The sequence below is a fragment of the Tachyglossus aculeatus genome, unplaced genomic scaffold (genome assembly GCF_015852505.1).
Source record: "Tachyglossus aculeatus isolate mTacAcu1 unplaced genomic scaffold, mTacAcu1.pri SUPER_32, whole genome shotgun sequence".
Classification (NCBI taxonomy): Eukaryota; Metazoa; Chordata; class Mammalia; order Monotremata; family Tachyglossidae; genus Tachyglossus; species Tachyglossus aculeatus.
In genome coordinates this window covers 4313468-4327269 of record NW_024044838.1, presented here as the reverse complement: position 1 = coordinate 4327269, position 13802 = coordinate 4313468, and the positions used below count along the sequence as shown (strand labels likewise).

The following is a 13802-nucleotide window of genomic DNA, read 5'->3' as shown; positions in this document are numbered from 1 at the left end:
CAGCTTCAAATCTGCTGGCCCTAGCTAGATGCCTGGGGGAAGACAGGAACTGGTCCCCAAGAAGTGACCGCTGTCATGGTACTGTTCTTAACTACACCAAAAGGAGAAGAGATATGTGGCCTGTGGCAAGACAACCCAGCCTTCATCCAGAGATTTGGGTTTATTTATTCTTCCCCTTGTATCTATGCCCAGAATGAGCCCAGACCTTTATGTTCATGCCCCAGATGATCTGGAATCAATGAACAGTTCCTGTCCCTTCTCAGTCTCTCAGGTCAACCCTCTCCTCACCCAACTACTTGCATAAATGAAAGAATTCATTTCACTTTCCTGCTCCACAGCTTCTTCACGACACTTTTCACCTCCACGTTTCTCATGGTGTTGATGACGGGGTTCAACATGAGGGTGATGATAGTGTAAAATATGGCTGCCGATATGACCACAGGGAGAATGCACTTGGGCCTTATGTACATGAAAATACATGGAAAGAAGAACTAAACGACTATGACAATGTGGGAGACACAGGTAGAGAGGGATTTCCATCTCCCTGCAGAAATGTGAGTCCTCAGGAAGTGCCAGATGACGATGTAAGAAAAGACCAGTAGGAGAAAACTTAACATACACATCACCCCACTGTTGGCCACGACCACCAGGCGGCGGACCTGGGTGTTTGTGCAAGGAAGCTTCAAATAAGGGAACAAGTCACAGATGAAGTGATCGATCACGTTAGGGCCACAGAATGGCAACTGGACCATAAAGAGGATCTGGATGGTTGCTTGAAGGAAGCCTCCTATCCAGACCACCCACATCAGCAGGCCACACACGTGCTGACTCATAATGGCTGTGTAGTGCAGGGGCTTACATATGGCCATGTAGCAGTCATAGGCCTTCTCCATGAGGAAGATGATCTCAGCACTGCTGTACAAATGACCTACAAAGAGCTGTGACATGCAGTCACGGAAGGAGATCGTTTTCCTCTCCTGCAGCAAATCTATAATCATCTTGGGAGCAACACAGGATGTATAGCAGGTATCTATGAAGAACAAATAGGCCAGAAAAAAAACAAAATGAGGGTGCCCAGAGTTTGAATGACCTTTATGGTTATGATGATGAGCAGATTCCCCATCACGGTGACAAGATAGGATAAGAGAAAATGGTAAAGAATGTTCTCTGACTGTTCGAATTTTGGGTAAAACCCAGGAGGATAAATTCAGTCACATTTTTTTCTCCAGGTTTTCCATGATGGACATGGGTAAGAGTTGGTTTATCTAGAAAGAGAATAAAAATCTAATCCATATTGGAGTCATAATGACCAAATATGAAGACATTTGAGGGTTCTCTATTGTTGAGTTCTTGACATATTTCCAAAATAATTAGGCTAAAAGGGACCTCCAGGTTTCAACTCTTCTAATTGCACAGTTACATAGCTGCACTGATTGAGTATCTAAGCATCAGCTCTGTTCAGAAGACAAGGGAGGAGAAAACTCACTTCCTGTCCTTGAAGAGTTTTCCATCTAACAAGGAAGTACCACAAATATAAAAAATGTGCATAACAATACCACTTCACATAAACTGGATCCTTTTTTATGGAACTAGTTAAGTACTTACTATGTTCCTGAGCGCTGTACTAAGTTTTGAGATAGATACAAACTGATCAGGTTAAACACAGTCCATGGCCCAAAAGTGGCTCACAGTCTTAATCCTCATTTTACAAATGGGGTACCGGAGATACAGAGAAGTGAAGTGACTTACCCTAAGTCACACAACAGGCAAATGGTGGAGCCAGTATTAGAATCCAGGTCTTTCTGACTGCCACACTCGTGCTCTATCTACTAGGCCATGCTGTGTCTCTGATCATTCAGAACTAAATACAATCCAGATAGTCAAAAATCCAGAAAATCAATAATGTGAATGGGCTAGACCTTAAAGCATTCTCACCACTATCTGACAGTAGGCAATCAATCAATCAATCAAAAGTATTTGTTGAGCACCTTCTTTGTGCAGATTACTCTGCTAAATGCTTGGCACAGTTTAACAGATTTCTAAAACATAGTCTTCACTCTCAAGGAACTCATAGCCTAGTTGGGGGTCAGACCCAAAGAACATTACAGAAAAATAAGAGAAAGAAAAAATGGACATCAATAAATCCGATCATATTTATTGAGTGCTTATTGTGTGCAGAGCACAATACTAAGCACTTGGGAGATTATCGCACAACAGGGTTGGTAGACATGTTCTTTCTCACAACGAGCTCACAATCTAGAGGATATACACATATTCAAAAAGTCAAGGAACCATTTTTAGGTGTCCAATGACACTAGATTGTTTAAATAAAGGTGTAACAGAGTAGTATTTCTGTCAGAAATATTCTTAGCCTCGTTTGTACTGCAACAGGGGAGAGGAAGATGATGGTAGATATTTTACTAGTCTATAGGATGGTTGATATATTTTAAAAGGGAGAGAGCAATTTCAGGTGAGCAAGGAAAAGATGATCCACCTAAGGAGAAACAATCCAAATTACAGTTATATGAGAGTGGACTCAGAGTTATCAAGCATGGCTCAAGGGAAGAGATCTCAAAGTAACTTGATTTGTGATCCGGTTGCTCCATCTTGAGAAAGATAAAGTGGAACTGGAGAAGAGCCAGAGAAGAACAACAGAGATGATCAGGGGGGTGACGAAGCTTCCTTGTGAAAAGAGAACTAAAGCATTAAGGTTCAAATCTGAGAGGTGGTGTGATTAAAGTCATTAAACTTATGAAGGCTGCAGACAGAGCAAATCTGGAATTGGTAGGCATTTATTCATTCATTCAATCATATTTATTGAGCGCTTACTGTGTGCAGAGCAATGTACTAAGCGCTGGAAAAGTACACTTCAGCAATAAAGAGGCAATCCCTGCCAACACCGTGTTTACAGTCTAGAAGAGGGGAGCGAATAACACCACATGTGGAGAAGGCGACAAGCTCCAAAGATTTGGGAGGATGGTTCAAACCAAACAAAAGAAAACACTTCACCCTGCAGTAATGAGCATTTCACCTTCACTGTATTTTGTTTTGTTTAATAGTACTTTTTAAGCACTTACCATGTTCCAGGCCCTATACTGAGCACTGGGGAAGGTACAGTCTGTTCAGATCGGACACAGTCTATGTCCCACATGGGGCTCACAGTCTTATCAGAGCTCACAGAGAAGTGAAAAGAAGAGAAGAGAAGAGAAGTGAAGAGAAGAGAAGTGAAGAGAAAAGAAATGAAGCTACTTGCCCAAGGTCACACAGCAGACATGTGGTAGAGGCAGGATTAAAACCTAGTTCCTCTGAATACCAGGACCGTGCTCTGTCCATACGCCAAGCTACTTCTCTGTAACTGTTCACTGTAACAGGAAGAAGTGCTGGTGGAAAATATTAGTAGGTTCAGGAGGTTCGAATTAATGTGTGGATGAACAGATCAGAATGGTATACTAGAGGGACATAGGGATGTTGAAGGGGAGATTAGGAATGTAAGAAAGTAATAATTAATCACTAATATTAATTGAGCACTTACACTATGTGCAGAGCATTATACTAAGTGCTTGGGAGAGCATAATACAACCGAGTTGGTAAACATGGTCCCTGCCTACAAGGATCTTACAGTGTATTTGGGGAAACAGAAATTAAAATACCTAAATAAATTATGGGTATGTACATAAGTGTAGGGGGCTAAAGGTGGGATGAGGAGCAGCATGGTTTAGTGGATACAGCACAGGCCTGGGAGTCAGAGGTCATGGGTTCTGACCCTGGTTGTGCCACTTGTCTGCTGTATGACCTTGAACAAGTCGCTTCACTTCTCTGGGCTTCAGTTACCTCACTTGTAAAGTGGGGATTGAAACTGTGATCCCCATATGGAAGAGGGATTGTGTTCATTCATTCATTCAGTCGTATTTATTGAGAGTTTACTGTGTGCAGAGCACTGTACTAAGCGCTTAGGAAGTACATCAGCATCATATAGAGAGGGGCCCTACCCAACAATGGGCTCACAGCCTAGAAGGGGGAGACAGACAACAAAATAAAACATGTAGACAGATGTCAAAATAATCAGAACAAGTAGAATTAAAGCTATATGCACATCATTAACAAAATAAATAGAATAGTAAATATGTACAAGTAAAATACATAGAATAATAAATCTGTACAAATATATACAAGTGCTGTGGGGAGGGGAGGGAGGTAGGGCGGGGGGATGAGGAGGAGGAGGAGAGGAAAAAGGGGGATCATTCTGGGAAGGCCTCCTGGAGGAGGTAAGCTCTCAGTAGGGCTTTCAAGGGACGAAGAGAGCTAGCTTGGCAGATATGTGGAGGAAGGGCATTCCAGGCCAGGGGAAAGACGTGGGCCAATGGTCGACGGACGGGACAGGTGAGAACAAGGCACAGTGAGGAGCTTAGCAGCAGAAGAGTGGAGGGTGTTGGCTGGGCTGTAGAAAGAGAAAAGGGGAGGTGATGGAGAGCCTTGAAGCCAAGAGTGAGGGGTTTTTGCTTGATTCGGAGGTTGACAGGCAGCCACTGGAGATTTTTGCGGAGGGGAATACCATGCCCAGAGCGTTTCTACACAAAGATGATCCGGGCAGCAGAGTGAAATATAGACTGAAGTGGGGAGAGACAGGAAGATAGGAGGTAAGAGAGGAGGCTGATGCAGTAATCCAGTCGGGATAGGATGACAGATTGAACCAACAAGGTAGCGGTTTGGATGGAGAGGAAAGGGCGGATCTTGGCGATGTTGTGGAGGTGAGACCGGCAGGTTTTGGGGACGGATTGGATGTGTGGGGAGAATGAGAGCGTGGAGTCGAGGATGACACCAAGGTTGCGGGCTTGTGAGATGGGAAAGAGGGTAGTGGCATCCACAGTGACGGGAAAGGCAGGGAGAGGACAGGGTTTGGGAGGAAAGGTAAGGAGTTCAGTCTTAGCAGGGGTGGGTCACCGCTCTCTCCATTTTACAACTAACTTGGCCAGGTTCTGACACTAGTCCCATGAAACAAATGTTCAAGTTTCCTCTTTCTGGTAAAAGATACTTCTTTCTGTTCTCTTTCACATTCAAGAAAATCTAACTATATATTTATATATGTCTTTCATACTCAAAGGCCATTATGATTACGAGCTGCTGGAAGTAAGAGAGGAATTTCTCCAGCCATTTTTCCAGTGTGTAACGCCACTGTCCACAGAAATACACAACAGAATCACAATTTGGATGGCAGAATCCTGACAGTTTTACAGCCGATGACTTAGCCTCTGATGGGATACGGCTGGGGTCAATATTCATCATCATCATCATCATCAATCGTATTCATTGAGCGCTTACTATGTGCAGAGCACTGTACTAAGCGCTTGGGAAGTACAAATTGGCAACATATAGAGACGGTCCCTACCCAACAGTGGGCTCACAGTCTAAAAGCGGGAGACAGAGAACAAAACCAAACATACTAACAAAATAAAATAAATAGAATAGATATGCACAAGTAAAATAAATAAATAAATAAATAGAGTAATAAATATATAGAAACATATATGTATATATATACAGGTGCTGTGGGGAAGGGAAGGAGGTAAGATGGGGGGATGGAGAGGGGGACGAGGGGGAGAGGAAGGAAGGGGCTTAGTCTGGGAAGGCCTCCTGGAGGAGGTGAGCTCTCAGTAGGGCCTTGAAGGGAGGAAGAGAGCTAGCTTGGCGGATGGGCAGAGGGAGGGCATTCCAGGCCCGGGGGATGACGTGGGTCGGGGGTCGATGGCGGGACAGGCGAGAACGAGGTACGGTGAGGAGATTAGCGGTGGAGGAGCGGAGGGTGCGGGCTGGGCTGTAGAAGGAGAGAAGGGAGGTGAGGTAGGAGGGGGCGAGGTGATGGAGAGCCTTGAAGCCCAGGGTGAGGAGTTTCTTCCTGATGTGCAGATTGATTGGTAGCCACTGGAGATTTTTGAGGAGGGGAGTAATATGCCCAGAGCGTTTCTGGACAAAGATAATCCGGGCAGCAGCATGAAGTATGGATTGAAGTGGAGAGAGACACGAGGATGGGAGATCAGAGAGAAGGCTGATGCAGTAGTCCAGACGGGATAGGATGAGAGCTTGAATGAGCAGGGTAGCGGTATGGATGGAGAGGAAAGGGCGGATCTTGGCAATGTTGCGGAGCTGAGACCGGCAGGTTTTGGTGACGGCTTGGATGTGAGGGGTGAATGAGAGAGCGGAGTCGAGGATGACACCAAGGTTGCGGGCTTGTGAGACGGGTAGGATGGTAGTGCCGTCAACAGAGATGGGAAAGTCAGGGAGAGGGCAAGGTTTGGGAGGGAAGACAAGGAGTTCAGTCTTCGACATGTTGAGCTTTAGGTGGCGGGCAGACATCCAGATGGAGATGTCCTGAAGGCAGGAGGAGATGCGAGCCTGGAGAGAGGGGGAGAGAGCAGGGGCAGAGATGTAGATCTGGGTGTCATCAGCGTAGAGGTGATAGTTGAAGCCGTGGGAGCGAATGAGGTCACCAAGGGAGTGCGTGTAGATCGAGACCAGAAGGGGACCAAGCACTGACCTTGGGGAACCCCCACAGTAAGAGGATGGGAGGGGGAGGAGGAGCCTGCAAAAGAGACTGAGAATGAACGACCGGAGAGGTAAGAGGAGAACCAGGAGAGGACGGAGTCTGTGAAGCCAAGGTCAGATAGCGTGTTGAGGAGAAGAGGGTGGTCCACAGTGTCGAAGCAGCTGAGAGGTCGAGGAGGATTAGGACAGAGTATGAGCCGTTGGATTTGGCAAGCAGGAGGTCATTGGTGACCTTTGAGAGGGCAGTTTCCGTGGAATGTAGGGGACGGAAGCCAGACTGGAGGGGGTCGAGGAGAGAGTTGTTGTTGAGGAATTCTAGGCAGCGCGTTTAGACAACTCGTTCAAGGAGTTTGGAAAGGAATGGTAGGAGGGATATGGGGCGATATCTAGAAGGTGAGGTGGGGTCAAGAGAGGGTTTTTTTAGGATGGGAGAGACATGGGCATGTTTGAAGGCAGAGGGGAAGGAACCAGTGGAGAGTGAGCGGTTGAAGATGGAAGTTAAGGAGGGGAGAAGGGATGGAGCGAGAGATTTCATAAGATGAGAGGGAATGGGGTCAGAAGCACAGGTGGCCAGAGTAGCACTTGAGAGGAGGGAAGAGAGCTCCTCTGAGGATACTGCTGGGAAGGATGGGAGAGTAGCAGAGAGTGTTGAGAGCCGGGGGGTTGGAGAAGGGGGGGAAGTGACTTTGGGGAGATCGGACCTGATGGATTTAATTTTGTTAATGAAGTAGGAGGCCAGATCGTTGAGGGTGAGGGAAGGAGGAGGGGGAGGAACCGGGGGCCTGAGAAGGGAGTTGAATGTACAGAAGAGCTGGCGGGGGTGATGGGCATGCGTGTCAATAAGGGAGGAGAAATAGTTTTGTCTGGCAAAACAGAGGGCTGTGTTAAGGCAGGAAAGGATAAACTTGAAGTGAACGAGGTTGGCATGGTGTTTAGACTTTCGCCAGCAGCGTTCGGCAGCTCGAGCATAAGAGCGAAGGAGGCGGACAGTGGCAGTGATCCAGCGCTGTGGGTTAGTGGTACGAGAGCGGCGAAGGGAAAGTGGAGCGAGTGAGCCTAGCTGAGTAGAAAGGGTAGAGTTGAGTGCAGTAATCTGATCATCAAGACTGGGTAGAGAGGAGAGGGCGGCGAGGTGGGGTGTGAGGCGCTCCGAAAGATGGGTGGGGTCCAGAGAGCGTAGATCTCTGTGAGGAAGTAATACGGATTTACAGGGGAAAGGAGTGTGAGTGAGGAGGCAGGTGAGAAGATTATGATCAGAGAGAGGGATTTCAGAGTTGGTGAGGGTGGACACAGTGCAGCGATAGGAGATGATGAGATCGAGGGTATGACCAAGTTGGTGAGTGGGTGAGGTGGGGTGGAGGAAGAGGTTGGCAGCGTCAAGGAGAGACAGAAGGCGGGCGGCGGAGGGGTCGTTAGGGATATCCATGTGTATACTGAAGTCTCCGAGGATCAGAGTGTGCATGGAGAAGGAGAGAAGGAAGGTGAGTAAGGGGTCAAAATTGTTCAAGAAGTTGGAAGTGGGGCCGGGAGGGCGGTAGATGACGGCTACAAGAATCTGGAGTGGGTGGTAGAGGCGAATAATGTGGGCTTCAAAGGAAGGGAAGGAAAGGGAAGGGGGAGGAGGGATAGTGCGAAAGCGACATTGGGGGGCGAGAAGGAAACCGACACCTCCTCCTTTTCCGGTGAGTCTGGGGGAGTGGGAGAAGAAGAGGCCTGCACTGGAGAGAGCTGCAGAAGAGACCGTGTCGTCTGGAGACAGCCATGTTTCAGTTAGGGCGAGCAGAAGTAGAGAGCTGGTAAGTAATAGGTCCAGGATGAAAGGGATATTACTTAAAACGGAGCGGGGGTTCCAGAGGCCACACTTGGCAGCAACTGTCGAGGGAGGGGAGGGAGGCGGAAGGGTGCGAGGGGTGTGGAGGGTTTGGATTGGGATGAGTTGGCGGGGGCCTGGGCGGGGAGAGTGGGAAGGGGGGTGGCGATGGGAAAGGAGAACTGGGATGGAGTGGGGGCGGGGCGAAGGGGAGGGAGGGGGCCGGGAGGGAGGAATGGAGGACTGGCGCTGGTACAGAGGGATCCTTGGTAGGGGGTGAGGGGGAGTGGTCTTAGTGGGGGAGAGGGAGGGAAAAAGCTGGGTGGGAGAGGGGAAGGGGAAGGTGAGGAATGGGAATGGCAGTTGGGAGCAAGGGAATTGGAAGTTCATGGTGAGGTCAGCAGGGCGAGTGACAGTACAGCGGGAGGTTAACAATTGAGATGCAGAAGCAATAAAGCAGTAGCAATGATATAAGTAGGCGATGGCATCACAGGGTGTCGTTAAACAATCAATATGCTATGGCAATAATAAAATTGGCAGATAATGGTGTCACAGAGAGCAGATACAAAATATTAAGTGCTCGAGTAGGGTGGGCCGGTTAAGGGGGGTCAGGGAGCAGAGATACCTGGGGAGAGGAGCGAACAGTCAACTATAATGGGATGGCTGAGTAGGTGCGAATGAGGTTGTCGTTAATGTAACATGGTGCTAACAAGGGCTTTTTACCTGGGGGCGGGGGGAGAGTCAGTCAGGACCGGACCGGGAAGGGAGGGATGAGAGGCACTTTAAGGAAGGTCGCCTAAGTTGGGGGGGGGGGGGGTGGAAGCAGGGGGCGTCTGTGGGGGTGCTGTGATGGCGGGCTGGCCTCTCGGGAACGGAGTATTCAAGTGACAGTGATAGCCAAGTAAACACAAAGGACAGAAATGGCCAAGAATTTTCTCGTGTCTATGCATAGAGTGGAGGAGAAAGTCACTCATTCATTCATTTGTACTTATTGAGCACTTACTGTGTGCACAGCACCGTACTACGTACATGGGAGAAACACAGTGTAACAATGTCTCCCATATGCACTTACACGGTTTGCACAAAAAAGGAGCTAAACTACAAATAATTGATCCACAAGCTTCCTTGGAGGATTTAGCCAAATAGCAGGGGCATTGCTCCTTCATGGAATGTACCAAACACCAGTGACTCGGATATAATTCATTAATTGTGTTTTTGTCAATCACTTGCTAGCTAGAGCTTAAGTTACTTAGCTTACTAGCAAGTATAGCTAGGAAGTCACTGACTTAATATATGCCAAGCACTGTTCTAAGGGCTGAGGTATATAAAAGTTAATCAGGATAACTTTGTTGTTATCCATTTTGCTCAAGAAGGAATGCTGATGGAAGAGCTCAAGGAAACAGATGTGGCTTTACGGTAACAAGTCGGCAACATATAGAGACGGTTCCTACCCAACAACAGGATCAGAATCTCTAGTGTTAGAAATCCTTTCTTTCAACCTGAGAAGTTTTCAGAAAATTATTTTCACTTCTAGGGAGAACTCCATTAACATCCAAGAGTCTGATGAAGACCATATCTCTAAAGGCACCAAATCTTCTTTCTGAGGAAGGTTTGCAAAAAAAAATGACTAAAGTGGATTTTACTTGGAACAAACCTGCATGTCCCCCTTTGGAGGATTTGAACTGATCTTGGGAGATCTCACTTCAGTTTCCTTGAAGAGCACTTTATATAGAAAATGTTCACTAGGAGGTGAACGCCATGATATGAATTACCTTAATCCGTTATGAACAATAACAACAACAGAGTTTCATCATTCTCGCAGTGCTATTTCTCCACTTGCTGAATTCACTGAGGAGTTTCTCAGTGTCCAGGAAATTTGCTACCTTCTATACGATCCTGTTATGGTGTGTAACATCTGCAGAGATTCTTCAAGGATGAATGCATTCATAGGCCAGGCAGATGTGAAATAAGCAACAAGTTATTTGGCTAGGTATATGTGCCCGATTTCGGCCTGTTACCTCCTTACAGGAGTTCTGATTGGACAAACTATTTCATATTTCCTAACTAGGCATTTGAAAGTTCACTAAACTGGCCCCGATAAAGCAACAGCAGCTGAACTTTCACTACTTCATTCGAAGGTATTTAAGGAGCATGTACTGTGTGCAAAGCACTCTACTAAGCACAGAGGAGAGTACCATACAAGAACTGACAGATTCCCTAACCATAACAAATTCACAGTCTAGAGGGAACCGAAGGGATAACTCTGATATCTCCATAGCAGTGAAGTCCAGTATTTCTTCAATCAATTCATTAATAGCATTTATTGAGTGTCTGCTGTATACAGAGCAATCAATAAATCATATTTATTGAGAATTTATTTTGGACAGCACATTGTGCTAAGCACGTAGGAGAGTACAATACAGTTGGTTGACATGGTCCCTGACCTAAAGGAGCTTGCAATAGAGTGGGGGAGATAAACATTAAAAGAAATTACAGGTAAGGGAAGCAACTGAGTATAAGGATATATATACATAAGTGTCATGGATGTGTGAGTACAAAGCACTGTACTAAGCATTTGAAATAGTAAAATAATTATAAGAATGATACTTACTAGGGTGCCAAGCACCGTACAAAAAACTGGAGTAGATGCAATCAATAAATCAACCAATCAATAGTATTTATGGAATGCTAACTGTGTTCAGGGCACTTTACTAAGTGACTGGGAGAGTACAACGCACCAATATAACAGACACATTTCCTGCGAACAAAGAGCTTACAGTCTAGGGGGGAGACAGAAATTAATATGAATAAATAAATTACAGATATGTACAAAAGTTCTGTGGGGCTGGGCTGGGGGATGAATGAGGGGACTAAGTCAAGAGGGAAATGAGAGTTTAGTTAGGGAAGTCCTCTTGGAGGAGATGTGCCTTCAGTAAGGCTTTGCAAGTGGGGAGAGTAAATGTCTGTTGGATAGGAAGAGGGAAGGCATTCCAGGCCAGACGTAAGACATGATGATGATGATGATGGCATTTGTTAAGCACTTACTATGTGCCAAACAGTGTTCTATGTGCTGGGGTAGATACAAGGTAATCAGATTGTCCCACGTGGGGCTCACAGACTTAATTCCCATTTTACAGATGAGGTAACTGAGGCACAGAGAAGTTAAGTGGCTTACCATGGCGAGGACATGGGTGAAGAGTTGGCAGTGAGATAGATGAGATCGAGGTAGAAAGAGAAGGGTGATGTAAGAGGAACGAAGCAATAGTAATAGTAATGATGGCATTTGTTAAGCGCTTACTATGTGCAAAGCACTGTCCTAAGCGCTGGGGGGGGGGATACAAGGTGATCGGGCTGTCCCACGTGAGGCTCACAGGCTTAATCCCCATTTTACAGATGAGGGAACTGAGGCTCAGAGAAGTTAAGTGACTTGCCCAAGGTCACACAGCAGACATGTGGCGGAGCTGGGATTCGAACCCATGACCTCTGACTCCAAAGGCCGGGCTCTTTCAACTGAGCCACGTTGCTTCTCAAGTGTGGGCTGGGTTGTAGTAGGAGAGTAGCAAGGTGAGGTAGGAAGGGGCAAGGTGATCGTGTACTCTAAAGCCAATGGTAAGGAGCTTCTGCTTTACATTACCCCAATGTAAGCAGATCTGATACAGTTGCATTCCCATATGGGGCTCCCAGTCTAAGAGAGGAGGAGGACAGGGATCTTATTCTCAGTTTTACAGATGAGGAAACTGAAGCACAGAGATGTTAAGTGGGAAGCAACATAGCCTAGAGGAAAGAGCACGGGCCTGGGAGTAAGATGAACTGGGTTCTAATCCTGGCACTGTCGCTTGTGTGTTGTGTAACCTTGGATAGGTCATTGAACTTCTCTGCATCTCAGTTACCCCATCTGTAAAATGGGATCAAATCCTACCCTCTCCCACTTAAACTACGAGCCCTTTGTGGGATATGGACAGAGTCCAGTGCTCAATATGGTGCCCAGAGCTTGGTACAGTGTCCAGCACTTAGTACAGTACCTGGCACATAGTAAGTACTTAACAAATAGAATAATTATTGTAATCTTGTATCCACCCAGGGCTTAGTACAGTGCTTGGCACAGAGTAAGTGCTTAATAAGTACCACAAAAATAGTGACTTGCCCAAGGTAACACAGTAAGTGGAAGAGGGGTTTAAACCTCTTGTCCCTTGACTCCAAGACCAATACACTTTCCACTAGGTCGTGCGTTCTGCTTCTCATATAAAATGAAAATACCTGATCCCTGTCCTCAAGGAGTTTACAATTTAAATTACAGATGAGACCAAGTAATAGAGTATATAAGATTTGAGATACTGCCCAAGGTAATATCTCACATAGAAAAATAAGTGATAATAATAATAATAATGATGATGGCATTTATTAAGCGCTTACTATGTGAAAAGCACTTTTCAAAGCACTGGAGAGGTTACAAGGTGATCAGGTTGTCCCACGGGGAGCTCACAGTCTTAATCCCCATTTTAGAGATGAGTGAACTGAGGCACAGAGAACTTCAGTGACTTGCCCAAAGTCACACATCTGACAATTGGCAGAGCCAGGATTTGAACCCATGAGCTCTGACTTCAAAGCACGTGCTGTTTCCACTGAGCCACACACAGGGTATGCTTGCTCTGACAGGGCTACAGAAGGTCATCATTAAGCCTCTTGAAGGAATTTTAATTTTCCAGAAGATGGACATCAAACCATCTGGACAATTTAACTAACATTTTTGGTAACTTATGTGATTGCTAAACTAAATTTGGATTGGATTTGGAGAAGTAACATGGCCTAGTGTAAATACCACAGATGTGGGAGTCAGAAGACATGAGTTCTAATCCTGACTCTACCATTTGTTCGAAATGTGACCTTGGGCAAGTTGCTTCACTTCATGGTGCCTCAGTTTCCTCAATTGTAAAATGGGAATTAAATATCTGCTCTTCCTCCTACTTGGACTGTGAGCTCTTTGTGGGACAGAAACTGTCCAATCAGATTATCCTGTGTCTACTTCAGGGCTCAGTACAGCATTTAGCACATAGTAAGCACTTAACAAATACCACAATTGTCATTATTTTCATTATTCTTCTAATTATTAGTATTGTGTTTAGTGATGGTGAGATAACCATTCTACATTATGTATAGCAACAATAATCTGAATGACTTTCAGGTTTCACAGTCAAAGAGTAATATTGCCCATCAAGAGCTATTTGTGTGTTGGAGTATATTCAAGATGGGTTTTGTTTCATCTGAAAGTGGGTGGCTATTTTGGTGATTAAAAAGCTGATGCAGGGTCCACTTGTGCAGGCATGGGACATTCTTATTGACTTTCCCAAGTCCAGGTGGTCCCTAAGGTTTTGCTCCTTCCTTCTTCATCACAGAATATTGGCTCTGCTGCTTCAAATCTATCCAAATACCCAAAAAACTCTCTCTTCTCCTT

At 45.9% G+C, this 13802-nt stretch overlaps 1 pseudogene; it reads right to left on the bottom strand.

The window, feature by feature from the left end:
- Positions 1 to 314: 314 nt before the first annotated feature.
- On the bottom strand, positions 315 to 12015 carry LOC119921917 (annotated as a pseudogene).
- Between the last annotated feature and the right edge of the window lie 1787 nt (positions 12016 to 13802).